The 15067-nt window shown below is 34.9% G+C and overlaps 1 protein-coding gene across 1 annotated transcript in view; it reads right to left on the reverse strand.

The window, feature by feature from the left end:
• Positions 1-15067, reverse strand: part of GUCY1A2 (guanylate cyclase 1 soluble subunit alpha 2) — a 313858-nt gene that overhangs the window by 178999 nt on the left and 119792 nt on the right. The window lies entirely within an intron of this gene.

Here is a 15067-nt window from a genome sequence, read left to right on the forward strand (position 1 = left end):
ACTGTATGACCCATCCAGCATCTTGTTGTCACAGTCCCTTGACTTCATTTATTTCTTTGACCTCCTCTCTCCATTTACATGGCCTCAGTTTCAACAGCAACATCCAGAGGCAAAGATATCTTAAATCTAAAATCTGAAATCTCTTACTCATTCATAAAACTTCCCAGTGTCTCTTGGCCACTAAACCTACTACACTTAAGCATCCAGTCCCTTGACTTCATGCTTTTCTAGGAAATCAGATCCCCACCTGCTTCGCCTCTTTTTGTACCCAGCTTGGACCTCATGCCAATCATTTCAATTACTCTCACTTGCACTGTTAATTCCCTCATTCTTCTCATTCGTATGTCACACATACCCAAGCATTCCTCCTGGTTCAGATCAATTATTTGCCACAATCTGGGTATGACTGCAAGAAGAAAAGGTAACCTGTGACAGAAAGGATGGTGTTTTGGTTAAGTAGCAAGTGTCAAAAACTAAAATAAGTCATTTCTCCTCTCTAAGATATTCTAAATTATTAATATTGAATAAAAGCCATAGAATTAGGTCTCTCAAGTCAGAAGCAATTCCAGCCTTATATTCCCTTATTCCACTAGAGAGTGTCAACTGCTGCAATTTATGTCATTTTCTTTGATCAGTAGAGCCAGAGTCCTACCTAGTTCTTTATCAGTCTCTGAAGGTTATTATCACAATGATTCTGGATAAGTCACATAAAAGATGCCTGAGAACACCTCTCTATGAAGGGAACAATAATGAATGTTCTCAGGGTAAGTTGTCTGAAAAAGTATTTTAAAGATGCTGAAAACTAAATTTGATTTTGGATGAGCAATCTATTTTTATTTCACAGGCTTTTAAATGAGAACATCATCACACAGAAAGTTGGGAAAATAGAACAATTATTTTCATTTCCTTTGTCTTTTATTTTCCTTTAAGGGCTGAATTTTTATAGCCAATGGGTGTTTGTATCACAATAAATATAATGATTTAGTAAATATTGATTTATCTCTGGTTTTTGGATGTCATAGTTCCAGCAATTGTTTGCTTGTCCCATAAGAATAGTTATAAAAGTTCATTTCCTTGGTGCTATATTCTCTTTGATCCTTGGAAAAGCAATTGATTTCCTTTCCAGTTTGGCATCTTGATATATCTTCACACTTTAGTCCATTCCTTATGTTAGAACAACCAATTCTTTGAAGATTTATTGAGGACAGGAAGATCAAGATGAGCTATCATAGTACTCATGACAGGAAAAGCTGTCTTCAAGGGTTCAACTTATCAGACTACATTTTAATCCAGTAGTCTTTAAAATAAACAAACAAAAAAACCTCCAAACTGTCCATCAGATAAAAAGAAGTTATTTGCAATGCTCTGTATCTCTCCTTCAGATAATACTTACAAGCTAAATGAAAAGTGGGTCCCATAAATGTCTTTTCATTGCCATATTTCTGGGTTTGCATTTTCTATCCCTTATTCTCAGTGATAGTTTAAGGTCATTGAACAGTATTCCCAGGATAGAATGTACATTAACTCCCCACTCTCAGAATATACTTATATTATATTTCAAGGAAGGTTAGATATCATGTTTTTAGCATCTTAATTTTTTGTTTCTCTGGGATGAGCTCCCATGTGTATAAAAAGGCCCAAAAAGAAGCTTAAAGAGGAAAAATCAGCCAGAAAGTCAAATGACAGAAAATAAATGACTTGTTAATGTAACCAATTCTCATCAACTTCTGAAGAGGTATAGAAGCTTGGCTTCCTAATTTCAGCTCTACCTAAATGCAACCAACCCATAATGCAAGCTCCAACCTCTCAAGTCTCAAGCATTTCAGAATCTATTTCTACTGTCTCACATCACACTTCTGCAACAAGAAAAAATACAGTACTAACATGTTTAATACAAGACCTTTGAAACCCAAGACATTTTAAAGCAAAGATAAAACATATGATTTTGTTTAACCCAAGTACTAAGTCGTTTTCTTTTTAAATTTCAAAATCTCTTGACATGTGTGCTTCACCTCCTACTATCCAACAAAATGCCAGTCATTTCAGTGTCTGTCAATGACATCTTGCACATGCAGTTTTACATATTTTCTGGGAAATACTGAAAGAAACAAAAACCTGCATGACAACTACAGCTTCTTCAGTGTGGCAAATCAGATTAATTTCCAGCATTAATCAATTTATTGTCTTCAGAGTGTTCCTTAAAGAGAATTTTAAAGCTCAAAATAGAAAAGCAGTTACCAAAAAATACAAACTGGCAGAAACTTTCAAACTAGGAGTACATGTTACATAAAAAAAAAAAATAATCTCTTCATCTCTCATAACTTCACTGATAAAATGATGCATTTCAAAGTACATGCCAGTATTGTTTCCATTATAAAGTTTAAAATTATCACCTAATTTAAATTCATCTTCTCCCAGCTAACTCTCCTAACTTTAATCATCCCTATTAAGTAATATTTTGTGACCTGATATTCATGGCCATTAAGTTTCCTGTTTTCAAGGCCAAAATCTATAAATTTATTATCTATGCCCAATAAATCTACTCCATTAAAACCCAACTCTCCATTCCATGTTTCGCTAGTCTTAAATACATTTGTGGCTGCATAACCAGCAATCTATCCTAGCTAAATTGGGTAATTTCTCCTTGACTATGCTTCTCAGTCTTGCTACCTAAAAATACCAAAAGGATATCAGTGATACAATCCTTCTTGTTCTACTGATACTCTTTAGAATTCTGGTTCTGGCTCTTTGGTTAATTCCTCTTCACTCCTCAACCAAAGTATATGGTCTTTAGTATATTACTTCTCCTATTCACTCTTCAAGAAGTTCAAGATTCTAATTTCCTCTGTAGGTGACCTTAAGCTCTACATTTCAGCACTGTATTTCTTGCTGGCCATGAAATGGCACCATTTAGATATTTTACACAAAATTTTATCTAGTTAAGTCACCAGTGACACCAACTAACATGTAACTGATATTTTACAGCTCTATGTACGGCATAAACACTATCTAAAACACCACTCGAATTACATTAGACATTTGAACAAGATGGTTGAGTTTAAGTTTAGAGAAATCACTAAAATTCCATCACATACCAATGTTAGAGAAAATATAAAAAGCAAAGGAAGTTCAGAGAACACAAAGCAGACCAAAAACAAACAAACAAACAAACAGACAAAAAACACCTATTCATATCATATTCAAAATATTGAAAATCAATTTTTTAAATGTGAAAGAAGTCAGAGGAGTGGAAATATTACCCATAATGGAGCAAAGATAAGAATTAGATCTGACTTCTCTCAAAAAGCATGCAAGAAAGGAGTAAAATAACATGTTGAGAGAAAAAAAGAAACCACCAACCTAGGATTCTGTGCCCTGTGAAATTATCTTTCAAAAGTGAAGGAGAATAAATAAAGACTTTCTCAGACAAGCAAAATTTGGGGGAATTTTATGCCAATAGACATGCCTTGCAAGAAATGTTAAAAAAAGAACAAAAACATTTTTTAGAGAGAAGGCAAATAATACAGATCAGAAAGTTGATCTACAAAAATAAAGGAAGAAGAGTGGAGAAGGAATAAGTGAAGATTAAAATTAAAATTTTAAGTTTTTGTCTTGGTTGATCTAAAAGACAATAATTTATTCAAAACATAATAACAATTGATCACATTACATATGCTTATGTATAGGTGAAATGCCTAACAACAATGATACAAGGGACAGAAGGATGAATTAGGAATAAGTGATGACAAGAAAATCAGCCTATATAATGAAAAGCTGACTCATTCAAAACGCATTTTTAAAAAGACCATTAAACTTTACTGCATTTCCAGAAAGACTTTAAGTGACATAATATAATCTAGAAGAATATATTGTAAATATAAAAGTGAAACTGTCCTGCCTGTGGAAAATTTTGTAGCAGCCCAAACCATGCTGTTTCCTTAAAGTGATAAATAGAACAAGTGTGGGTGAATTTCATGTATTGTAAATTAATTCAGACATAATTTAAGTACTTGGGTTTTCTCTACATAATGCCAAAATAAAAGTTACAGAGAGAAAATTCAAGCAACCAGTTTTTTAATCTGTCCTGAGTTAAAAATTATATTATCCTTCCTACAGAATTGAAATAAAATATTTGTAGCCATTCCCTTAAATGCATAATACCTGTGAATAAGTATTTCTAGGGAAACCTTTTGATAATCTGATGGACCTTAAAAAGTAATAAAGAGTTAAAAGCAACCATATACCACATTTTTCATGTTAGTAATTGAGGAACTGGATGAAACCCCTGGAATACATCCTTATGTCCTAGATTAAGAACCTATGATATATATAGTCAATGTAGGGAATCTGGTAACAAAAAAAAAAGCAAAATTATTGATCTATTAACTATAATTCAGTGGCTCAATTTAGCAAAGAAACTAAGAATAAAATACTTATACTCAAATAAATACATAATCACATAGTAAATCAGAAGAAGACTCTTTGGTGTTGCTAAGAGTATAATCCTTTTCTGAGTAACTTCTGAAAATATAGATATCTCCAGTTTTTCTGTATTCTCTCACAAGATACCTATATAAATGCTCATACATTTTTTTAAATGTATAAAACTTTTCACCAATAAAAAGTCATTTTGCAAGTAATATTTTTCCAAAAAACTACTGTAATTATAAAGGAAAAAAAAACTGGAAATTTTAGTATTAAAGAAAATAAATATTTCCAGAACTGTGGGATTTAGGATTTTTCAAGATCAAACAGAATGAATAGCTAAAAGGAAAGGGCATGGCCTTTCTTCTCCTTGGAAATCTTAGATCCAGAGCTTTCATACTTTAAAATGTGGTTTTCAGACTTCCAGGAGTTTTAGAAATTATATCAGGGAATCCACAGGGTAAAAATTTTCAAAATAATCCAAGATTTTATTTGTATTTTTACACTGTATTGACATTTTCACAGTAGTACAAAAGTAATGGTGAATAAAACTGCTGGTGCTTTAACACAAACCAAGGCAGTGGCCCCAAATGTACCAGATGTCCAGGAGTGCCAGTTACCCATTACAATCATGAAAGCATTTATAGGTTTCTTGAATATGAAGCTATAACCCACACAGATAGTTAATATATAAAAACTCTAACCCAACTTCAAACTTGTGTTCAATGATTTATGGTCTTCAAACTCTGGTTTCTTTCTTTAAGTCTAAATTCCAAAGGATAAAAAATAAATCTGTAAAATATTAAATAAATGCAACCAAGGTCCCAAACAATAGAGTGCTAAATATTACTTAACAATTTTTAAATCCACTGAATGAAAAAAATATTTTCCTTACTGATTTCTGAGTCTTTACACAACCAGAGTCAATTTCATTCTATTAGTTCTTTAATGCTGTCCATACCAAATATTCTGACTTCAATTGCTTTGCCTCCCTATCTTGATTCAATCTAAGCTTGATCCTAATTGAACTGTCTCTAAAGAAACAATGATATGGAATGCCTTTGTAATACATTTCAGTTTTACATTACCTATTATGGCATTATATTGCACCAAAACATAAAAACAACCTCACCAATGACCTTACAGAATTTCCCTTGGAAGCCAGTAAATTTCAATTTACCACCCCAAAGAAATATTTGCTTCTGTAACTTTCCCGCAATCAGTTTGGACTTAATCACAAGTCAACTTCCTTTTTAGACAAAACCATGAATCTTTGGTCAGGCAGGGTTCATTTTAAGGCATCATATTTCTCAGGCTCTGGAGGAATCTGCAGCTAACCACTCAAAGGCAAGCCAGGTTTTCATAACTTTGCTATCTAGTTTGAAATTTATTATTATTATTATTATATTTCAACATAATAAGGAAGTCATTTTTACATTATTTTATTGTACTTTTTTCATTAGCTTTTATCCCCTTCAGACCCTCTTCCACCTCCACCTACACCCAGCAATCACCACACTATTGTCCATGTCCCTGAGTTTTCTTTCTTTTTTTCTTTTTTTACTGGTTTTAAATTGCTAAATACCATTCAAATGAAGATTCATAGTTTTCTTAAATCCTCACCCAAGGGTATGTTCATTGATTTTAGAGAGAGAGGTAAGGAGAATGAGAGACAGAAACATTGATGTGAGAGAGAACCATTCATTGGATGCCTGACTGGGGATTGAACCCACAACTTTTTGGTGCATGGAACGATGCTCTAAACAACCAAGCCACCCAACCAGGGCTCATGATTTTTTTATTAAGATTTATTTTTAGAGCAGTTTTAGGTTCACAGCAAATTGATTGAAAGGTACAAATATTTTCTATATATCCCATATCCCCATTCTTAACATTCCCCACCAAGGTAGTACATTTGATATAACTGATGAAAATACATTAGCATATCATAATTACCTAAAGTTTATATTTTACATTACTGTTAACCCTTGCTGTTGCATAGTCCATAAGTTTTGATAAATGCATAATAACATGTACCTATCTTTATAGTATCATACAGAGCAGTTCCACTGCCCTAAAAATCCTCTATATTCCACCTATTCATCTCACCCGCCTCCCTAACCCCAGCAACAACTAATCTTTTTACTCTCTCTATAGTTTTTCCTGTCCCAGTATATCATATACAGTGGTACCTCGGTACTCATCGTTAACTCGTTCCAGAACTCATGGCAAGTGCCAAAACCGATGAGTAATGAATGATGAAGCACTCTCTTGCAGGAGTGAGTCATGACTCATACAAATTCTAGCAAGTGCTATGAGTCTCAAGCAAGCGCCAAGTGCTAAAACAATTTTTTCTCATCAAATTGCAACAGTCACAGGGTTTGACGAGTTCTGAAGCCGACGAGTACTGAGGTATGACTGTAATTGGCATCAATAGCCTGGTTGGACCTTGGGGAGCTGGTAGAGGGCAGGTAACAGCAGGGGCTTCCTGAGGAATTCATGAACTCCCCAAGGCAGCAAGCAAGACCACAATGTCCACGCAACCAAGCTGGCACCTTGCTAACACTTCATCCCTGGTGCAGTGTCCTGCTCCTGTCGCTAGATCCCCACCCCCCACCACCCTCCAGCAAGATAGCAGCAGAAAGCGTTGCACTGAGCACACCTAAGGTTAGCAAATAACTGAAGAGGAGGAAAAGCCCTCCTACCCTGTCCCAGTACTTGATTGTGGGTGGAACCAGAGGAAGACAGACACATGCGTTGGAGAGGTCAGAATGGTGGCAGGGCAAGAAAGAGACATGCTTATTTACACATCTTGTGAACTTACTGGCTGGGGCATTTGCGGGACCTTGTGATCCCAGAAAACGTATGGCTGATGGCAGCGCCAGCCCCATATGCAGGTTCCGAGGAGGCCTGACAGTGGCCAGGAGAAAAGATGAGCTGTCTGGTTGACCACTCAGCAGCCACCTGCAGCCCCAAAGGACAGTACTTTATAAGGGAACAGGAACTTTGGATGCTGCCTTTGCTTTTGGTATGACTGATAGGGGCTGGGCTTTCCTCTGGTATTCCTGAAGGGGATGGGCTTTGAGAGGAGCATCTGCCATTCTTCCAGCATTTGAAAAGAAATCTTCTTTTCTCACTAGCCTCTGCCTCTAGAATTTGTCTATTGGTGGCAGCAGGCAGCACACTCCCCACTTTGGTTTGGTAACAGTATGTAACCATTTCATACTGGGTTCTTTCACTTAGTAATATGCCGTTTAGGTTCCTCCATGTCTTGTCATGGCTAGGTAGCTCATTTCTTTAAATCACTGAATAATATTCCATTGTCTGGATGTACCAGTTTATCTATCCATTCACCTACAGAAGGATATCTTGGTTGCTTCCAAAATTTGGCATTTATAAATAAAGCTGTTTTGTGTGGACTTAAGTTTTCAAATCCTTTGGGTAAATAAATACCAGGGAGCCTGATTGCTGGATTGGCCATATGGCTAAGGTTTTATTTAATTTTGTAAGCAACAACCCAACTGATGTCCAAAGACGCTGTACCATTTTTGCATTCCTACCAACAATGAATGAAAGTAGGATGTTTTTAAATAAAAATCCTAAGTACCTATTGTTATGTAGGTAGCAAAGGATACAAGAAAATTGCTAAGGGCTGGAAGGTACTAGAAAATGACAAAGGGTTTTGCATGGAGTATATTTACCACCAACTATAGCATGGTCACAATAGGGTAAAAATGTCTACAATCATTTACAAACCTTCTTATAAGAATACTCACAACATAATACTGCATAATTCTCAGAAAATAATGTAAAGATGACATAGCTAATGTGGAACATTTTCTAATAGGAAAAGAAACATTTTTCCAATCCATCTTCTAGGTCCCTTTTTGTACAACAAACTATGGCTGAATAACGAAAATTGAACTGACCAGAATTAATTTTTATTTGCGCAAAAGAAAACTATCAAATCTCTGATAGCTATCACAGTTCAACCTAAAATTCTTTCTAAGCAGCCAAACCTATTCGATAGCAGACAAAAAGCCTGAGCTACTAATGTTAAAGTCTTTAGGAAAATAAAAAGCTAAACAAACTATTCTCCACTTGACATACACTATCCTCAGAGCAAAGCAGTGGTCAATTTTCTGTGATGCACAGTGAAGCTCTGCAGGTCTTTACCTGTATTATCCAAAATGGAGATAAATAACATCCTAAAAGTATTTATCACTTAAGTTCTCATTGCTTTCCTTCCCCCAAAAACAATGGCAGTGTTTGTCTTTCTATAATGTTGCCTCAGTATTTCATTATGGTGACAAAATATTTAGAATGTGCAATCATTGATTATTTTGTTAGTGAATATCTCTACCCCAGTAACTCAGAAGTTTGTCATAATTATTATTTAAGAGAAAAATTAAAAATTAGTTTCAGAATGTTTTAAATTCTAATGTAGATTAATTCTGATATGAAGGGTTTTCTGTTGGTTTAAAATGTATAACCAATATCTATCCATTCATTGTCATAATACATTTCAAGTTAGCTGTTAAAGAAAGCTAAATAGAAATAAAGTTTCTGTTCCATGCTTATGACCAAGCCCATGTTTTAGGTAAGACCAAACTCTATTACAAATTTAATATATTCATTCTGAAACTAAGTGTGCAAAAATAGGTATGAGAAAACATCAAATTGGTATAACATATCTCCTTGAGAAAAAAAATGTATGTAACTAATTGATACAAAAATAATATAAGTACAATTTTCTGTGGCTCTGACACCTGAAATGGCCCTACTCTGAAAAACAATTAAGACGTATAAGCAATACTGTTTTACTTTTCAGAAGCCTAGTTTACTAAGTGTCTCAGGTGACCTAACTGAATTAGACAGCAAAATAATTTCATATCTTGAGGGTCATAAAAAACAGAAATGGTGCAGAAAGTGTAACTGTGATATAAGGCACTGATATGGCCGGAAAAACTACTTGCCATTTCAGTAGTTCAATAGGAATCAGCAAACTTGGAAAGAGACAACCGATAACTCATTTACTTGCTTAATGCCTAAACACCCTAAAACAAAAATCGGCTGTTATAAAATGATTTCTAATAGAAAGCTGACTCATAACATCCTGACAGAATATTCATTAACATGGCAATCACTCTGATGTCAGACTTAGTGTCTTAACTCAAGCTGCCATAACAAATTATCACAGACTGATGGTTTAGATAATAGAAATGTATATTCTCATAGTTCTGGAGACTGAAAGACCAAGACCGGGGAGCCAGCATGGCCAGGTGCTGGTGAGAGGTACCTCTCTTTCTGGCTTACAGACAGCTCACATGGCAAAGACAGAGATCTGGTGCCTGGTGTCTTGCTCTTATAAGCGTACCAGTTCTATAGGATCAAGATTTCATCCTTATGGTTTCATTTAAACTTAACCACCTTCTTAAAGGCCCTGTCTCTAATATATGAGGTCTGTCTGGGAAAAGTCCAGCCATTGTTAATATAATGAAAATGGTTTGCACGATATTGATGTAACCTGGCAGCCAAGGAGATTGGACTAGAGTGCACATGTATGAACAATGATGCCTTCACTGTACTAGTCAGTGGAGGCAGTAAGCACCATTGAGTGAGCATGTGTACTGTGTGGCCATGGCATTCAAAATGACTGAGTGAGAAGAGCAATGGATCTGTGCCAAATTTTGCATTAAGCTTTAACATTCCCCCCCCAGCAGCTATCTGAATGATTCAGAAGGCCACAACTCTGGACAATTGGTGATTGGCAGGTTCATCACAACAACATGCCTGCTCATGCCTCACATCTTATGAAGAGTTTTTCGACAATACATCAAATCACCCAGGTTACTCAGCCCCCCTACAGCCCAGATTTGGTACCCCTGCAACTTCTGGTTTTCCCAAAACTAAAATCACCTTTGAAAGGGAAGAGATTCAGACCATCACTGAGATTCAGGAAAATATGACAGGGCAGCTGATGGCAATTGGGAGAACTGTGTGAGGTCCCAAGATGCCTACTTTGAAGGGGACTGAGGTATCACTGTCCTATGTACAATGTTTCTTGTATCTTGTATATTCTTCAATAAATGTCTTTTTTCATATTACGTGGCTGGATACCTTCTGGACAGACCTCGTAGCCACATGGAGGTTAGTTCTTCAACATACGAATTTGGGGGACATATTTCAGTCCCAAAGCATTTAGAAAACCGAAGTCAAGTATACATCATTTGCAGAAAAGAAGTCCAAATAAGTCAAACCCATTTTCCTGGGACTATTTTTGCTATAACTAAGACATAGGCATGGTTATCTTTCTGCAAATAATTTTATCCACACAACTTCAAGAAGGTGTAGATTGGGTTTCAAATCCTTTTGTCACAATGCTGTAATTGAAAATTATGCAATACAATAATAAGAGAACATTTACAAGCATTATAAACAATAATCTTAGCGATAATACTATAACAACCTAAATGTTAGTTCATGTTCAACAATATGCACCAAAAATGCAGTAAAAATAATCCCAGCTTGGATACTAAAAGCATCATCAAAGAGACATTACACAAATGACACTTGGGCTTCCTTGTTAAAATCTCAAAAGAGAAAGGAGACATAAACACTATCAAGTGTATTCTCCTTCACTTAGGCCTTTCTTTCCGAGGCATGCACTAAATGCTGAAGCACTCAATTGTTCTCAAACTAGTCTAAAAATTCAGTGTAATCATAACCAAAATTCTAAATATTTTAAAGAATTCAACAAATTAATACTCAAATTATGTGGAATAATAGATATCCACAAATAACCATCATTTAAACAGATATAAAATATACAGCAGAGTTATATTTATGTAAATGTAAAACACACAAAAACACTACAGGTGTTTACAAGGCCACATTAATATATAAAATAGAAAACTGTTGATGGGATATGAAGTATGGGAGTTGGAGAAAGTGATAAAGGAGAAATGATAAATAACCAAATGAATAAAGAATGAAAATGACCAGATGAATAGAGAATGAAAATAAGGGTTTGGCACTGAATGATAATGGTAAAGTGTTATAAACTGAGGATATAAAAAATATTATTAATTTAATATCTTATTTAAGAAATTTGTTAAAGTAAACTGTCAATAGAATCAGATTCTTTTTTGATAAAATAATACTTTTAGCAGCATTACTTACTGACCCAGAACATACAAATAGGTACAATCAGCTCATTACGCACTAGGACAACCCATGCTGTCCCAGAAGTCACTTGGCAATTACACTGTGTCTACAAAACTGAAAATTAAAATTAAGCTTAGGTAAGAGATACCTTAAAATATGCCAATGAAAGATTTGTGATCATACTTTCAAACAAAAGTGATAGAGGATGAAGAAATACTTTTAGGAATGGCTATTATACTGCAAAATTATTTTAAAATAAAAGCATATGGGAGACAGAGAAACAAAAAAAAGGTCACAGCTATATTTTAAATGTGTTACTATCCATGTAGGAATAGTAGAGTAAAGAAAGAAACAATTTCCTAATTGCAATTACATAAAAGCCATCAAAGAACAGAATTTTTATTATGTGGCAAGTATTACTGCTACATCCTAAATTTCATGCATTGTTGTTTTTAATAAAACTTTTCTTTTCAAATGGTTGTAGATTGTAGTTGTAAGAAATAGAGTTCTCGTTATGCTTTTTTCCAAGTTCCTCCTATGATAATATCTTGCCAAACTATAGTACAATTTCACAAACTAAATACTGATATTGATATAATCCACCAATCTTGTTCTGATGTTCCTAGTTGTACTAATTGTGTGTGTGTGTGTGTTTATTTCTATGCAATTTATCACATGTGGGTTTGTACATCTACCACGCAAGATGCAGAAAACAGTTCCATCTCCACAAGGATTCCTGTGTTGAACCTTTATAGCCACACTCAGTTCCCTGCTTGCCCCTCCCCCATCCAAAACCCAGGACAACTACTAACCTGTTCATTTTATTCTCATTTCAAAAATGTATATAAAGGGAATCATACAGCATTTTACAATTTGTGGTTGTCTTTTTTTCACTCAGCATTAATTTTCTGGAGATTCATCCAAATTCGTCATGTATCCTTTTCATGTCTGAGTAGTATTCCATGATAAGGATGTACCACATGTTGTTTAACTTTTCATCTATTGAAGGACATCTGGGTTGTTTTCAGTTTTTAGCTATTTTTCCATGAAAATTCCTCTATAAGTTTTTATATGAACACAAATTCTCATTACTTAAGAGTCTAATTGTTGGGTCATCTGGCAATTGCATGCATCAAAGGGGCACTTTTATTCCTACTGCTGGTAAAAGAAACTAGTAAATATTTTTTGAATATACAATCAACAATATGTATCAAGAAAGTAAAATATATTCACACCATTCGAGTCATCAAGTCTACGAAGATAATAATTAGAGATGTAGGCACATTTTGCTAAGCATAATTCTCTCTAGTTCCATCCATGTATGCTTAGCAAAATAAACCAGGCAATGAAAGAAAAATACCATATGCTGTCACTCAATACAGGAGACTAATGAACAACACAAACAAATGAACAAAATTGAACAAGGAACAGAGTAACAGTTATCAGGGGGGCGGGGGGGAGGAAGGGAAGGGGGTAAGTGGGGGAAGGATTTAGCAAAGGAACTAATATAAATAATCCATGAACATGGACAACGGGGTCAGGATGGACTGTGGAAGAAGCGGTGGACTGGGTGAGGGGTAGCAATGAGGGAAAAAGTGGGACAATTGTAACAGAAAAACAATAAAAGATAAAATTAAAAAAAGATGTAAGCATAAATTTTTTTATTGTTGTTTTGAATATATTTTCAGTTTATTGTGTGTCCTTCATCATTGTTTTATTTCTTTTCTTGTCAGTATAACATTTCAAGAATTCAAAAAATGGGAAAGAATTATATAATGAGGACGTCTATGCCTGTCATCTAGTTTTAAAATTTTGTCATTTTTCAATATTTGCTTCATCTTTTTGGCTTTTCAGTCTATTTTTTATTGTATTTTTTCCATTACCATTTATTTCCCTAATACCCTTTTCCCCTCCTCCCTCCCTGTCTTATCCCCAACAATCACCACACTGTTGTCCACATTCATGAGTCCTTTTAATTTACTGCTCCATCACTCCACCTCCCAAACACCCCTCAGAGCTGTCGGCCTGCTCTCTTATTTATGACTCTTGTCTCTATTTTGCTTGTTAGTTCAGTTTGTTCATTAGATTCCACATGAGTGAAATCACATGGTATTTGTCTTTCTCTGACTGGCTTATTTCTTTTAGCATAACGTTCTCCATGTCCAAGGCATGGACTTATTTTTAAAAATTATTCACCAAAATCATATTTATAATTTAAGAAAATGGAAATAACCTCAACTCCATCAATAAGAGAATGGTTTAATAAATTATGGTACATCATTATGATAAAAATATAAAAGCCATAACAAATAATGTTTTGAAATATTTTTACTGACATGAGTAAATGCTCAAATACTAATTTTAAATTCAAAACATAATTCAAATCTACATGTAGTATAATCCCAATTATATTTTTATATGCATGTAAAAGGCTAGAAAGAAATAGAACAGGATTATGATAACTTTCCATGACTAGGGAAAGGTGTAAATTTCTTCTAAATAGTTTATGCATACACTATTATATTAAATAATATATATAATTATATTTATATATATTGTTTCCTACAAAGAGCAAGAAGAACTTCAAGAAGAACTTTTTGTAAACAGTAACAAAAAGGGTCAGAAATTATTTTAAGGTTTTTATATTGAAAACTAGTTATAACGGGGTGAATCTTTGTGAAAGCTACTGGTTAGTTCTGGCTGAAGATGATCATCCATGACTGTGAATCCATGATTGTTACATGTAGATCATAATCAGTCCCCCACTTCTTGCTAGGCACAGAGCTAGATTCCATCTCTCAGTTTCCCTTGCAGTTAGTGTGACTACAAAATGGAAATGGAAATTATGTATACTGTTCCTAGTTCTGGTCCATAAACCTCTCCTGCGTGATATTCCATGCTGTTGCCCCTAACATAGGCTGAAATGGCAAAGACCCAATAAGCCATGCGTCAGCCTGGGTCCCTCAATGACTACGGAGAGCAGAGCTCCCTCCTCCTGATCTGGAACATTTGCCAATTAACTGTTAGTTGAGAAAGACTTTAACTTTGCTTGAGCTATTCCATATTGTTGGTATGTTTACGACAACATTACCCTAGCTAATATAATGACTCCAGTGGAAGAAGACTTGCACCAAAGCCAGTCAGCTGGATATATGGTTGGCTATGAAAACTGACATTTCCTCCAAGGCATCCACTATTAAGACATATGCAGACATAGACGCCTGGCACATAGGTGAAGCTCAATAAGGATTTGTTAAAGGTAAGAAGAAAGGGAGGGAAGGAGGGAAGGGAGAAGAGAGAAGAGAGTTAGGAGGAAGGGAGTGAAGAGAGGAAAGGGCACTTAAAGAAGAAAAGCGAACATTCAGAAAAAGTGGATAACATACTCAATATCAAATGCACAATTTTAACAATGTTTACCCAGGGCTAGGCTCAATAGATATACTAAAGACAAAATGCATTAAAAATGTTTTAAGTT

Source organism: Furipterus horrens, unplaced genomic scaffold (assembly GCF_987537825.1).
Source record: "Furipterus horrens unplaced genomic scaffold, mFurHor1.1.pri manual_scaffold_2, whole genome shotgun sequence".
Taxonomy (NCBI): domain Eukaryota; kingdom Metazoa; phylum Chordata; class Mammalia; order Chiroptera; family Furipteridae; genus Furipterus; species Furipterus horrens.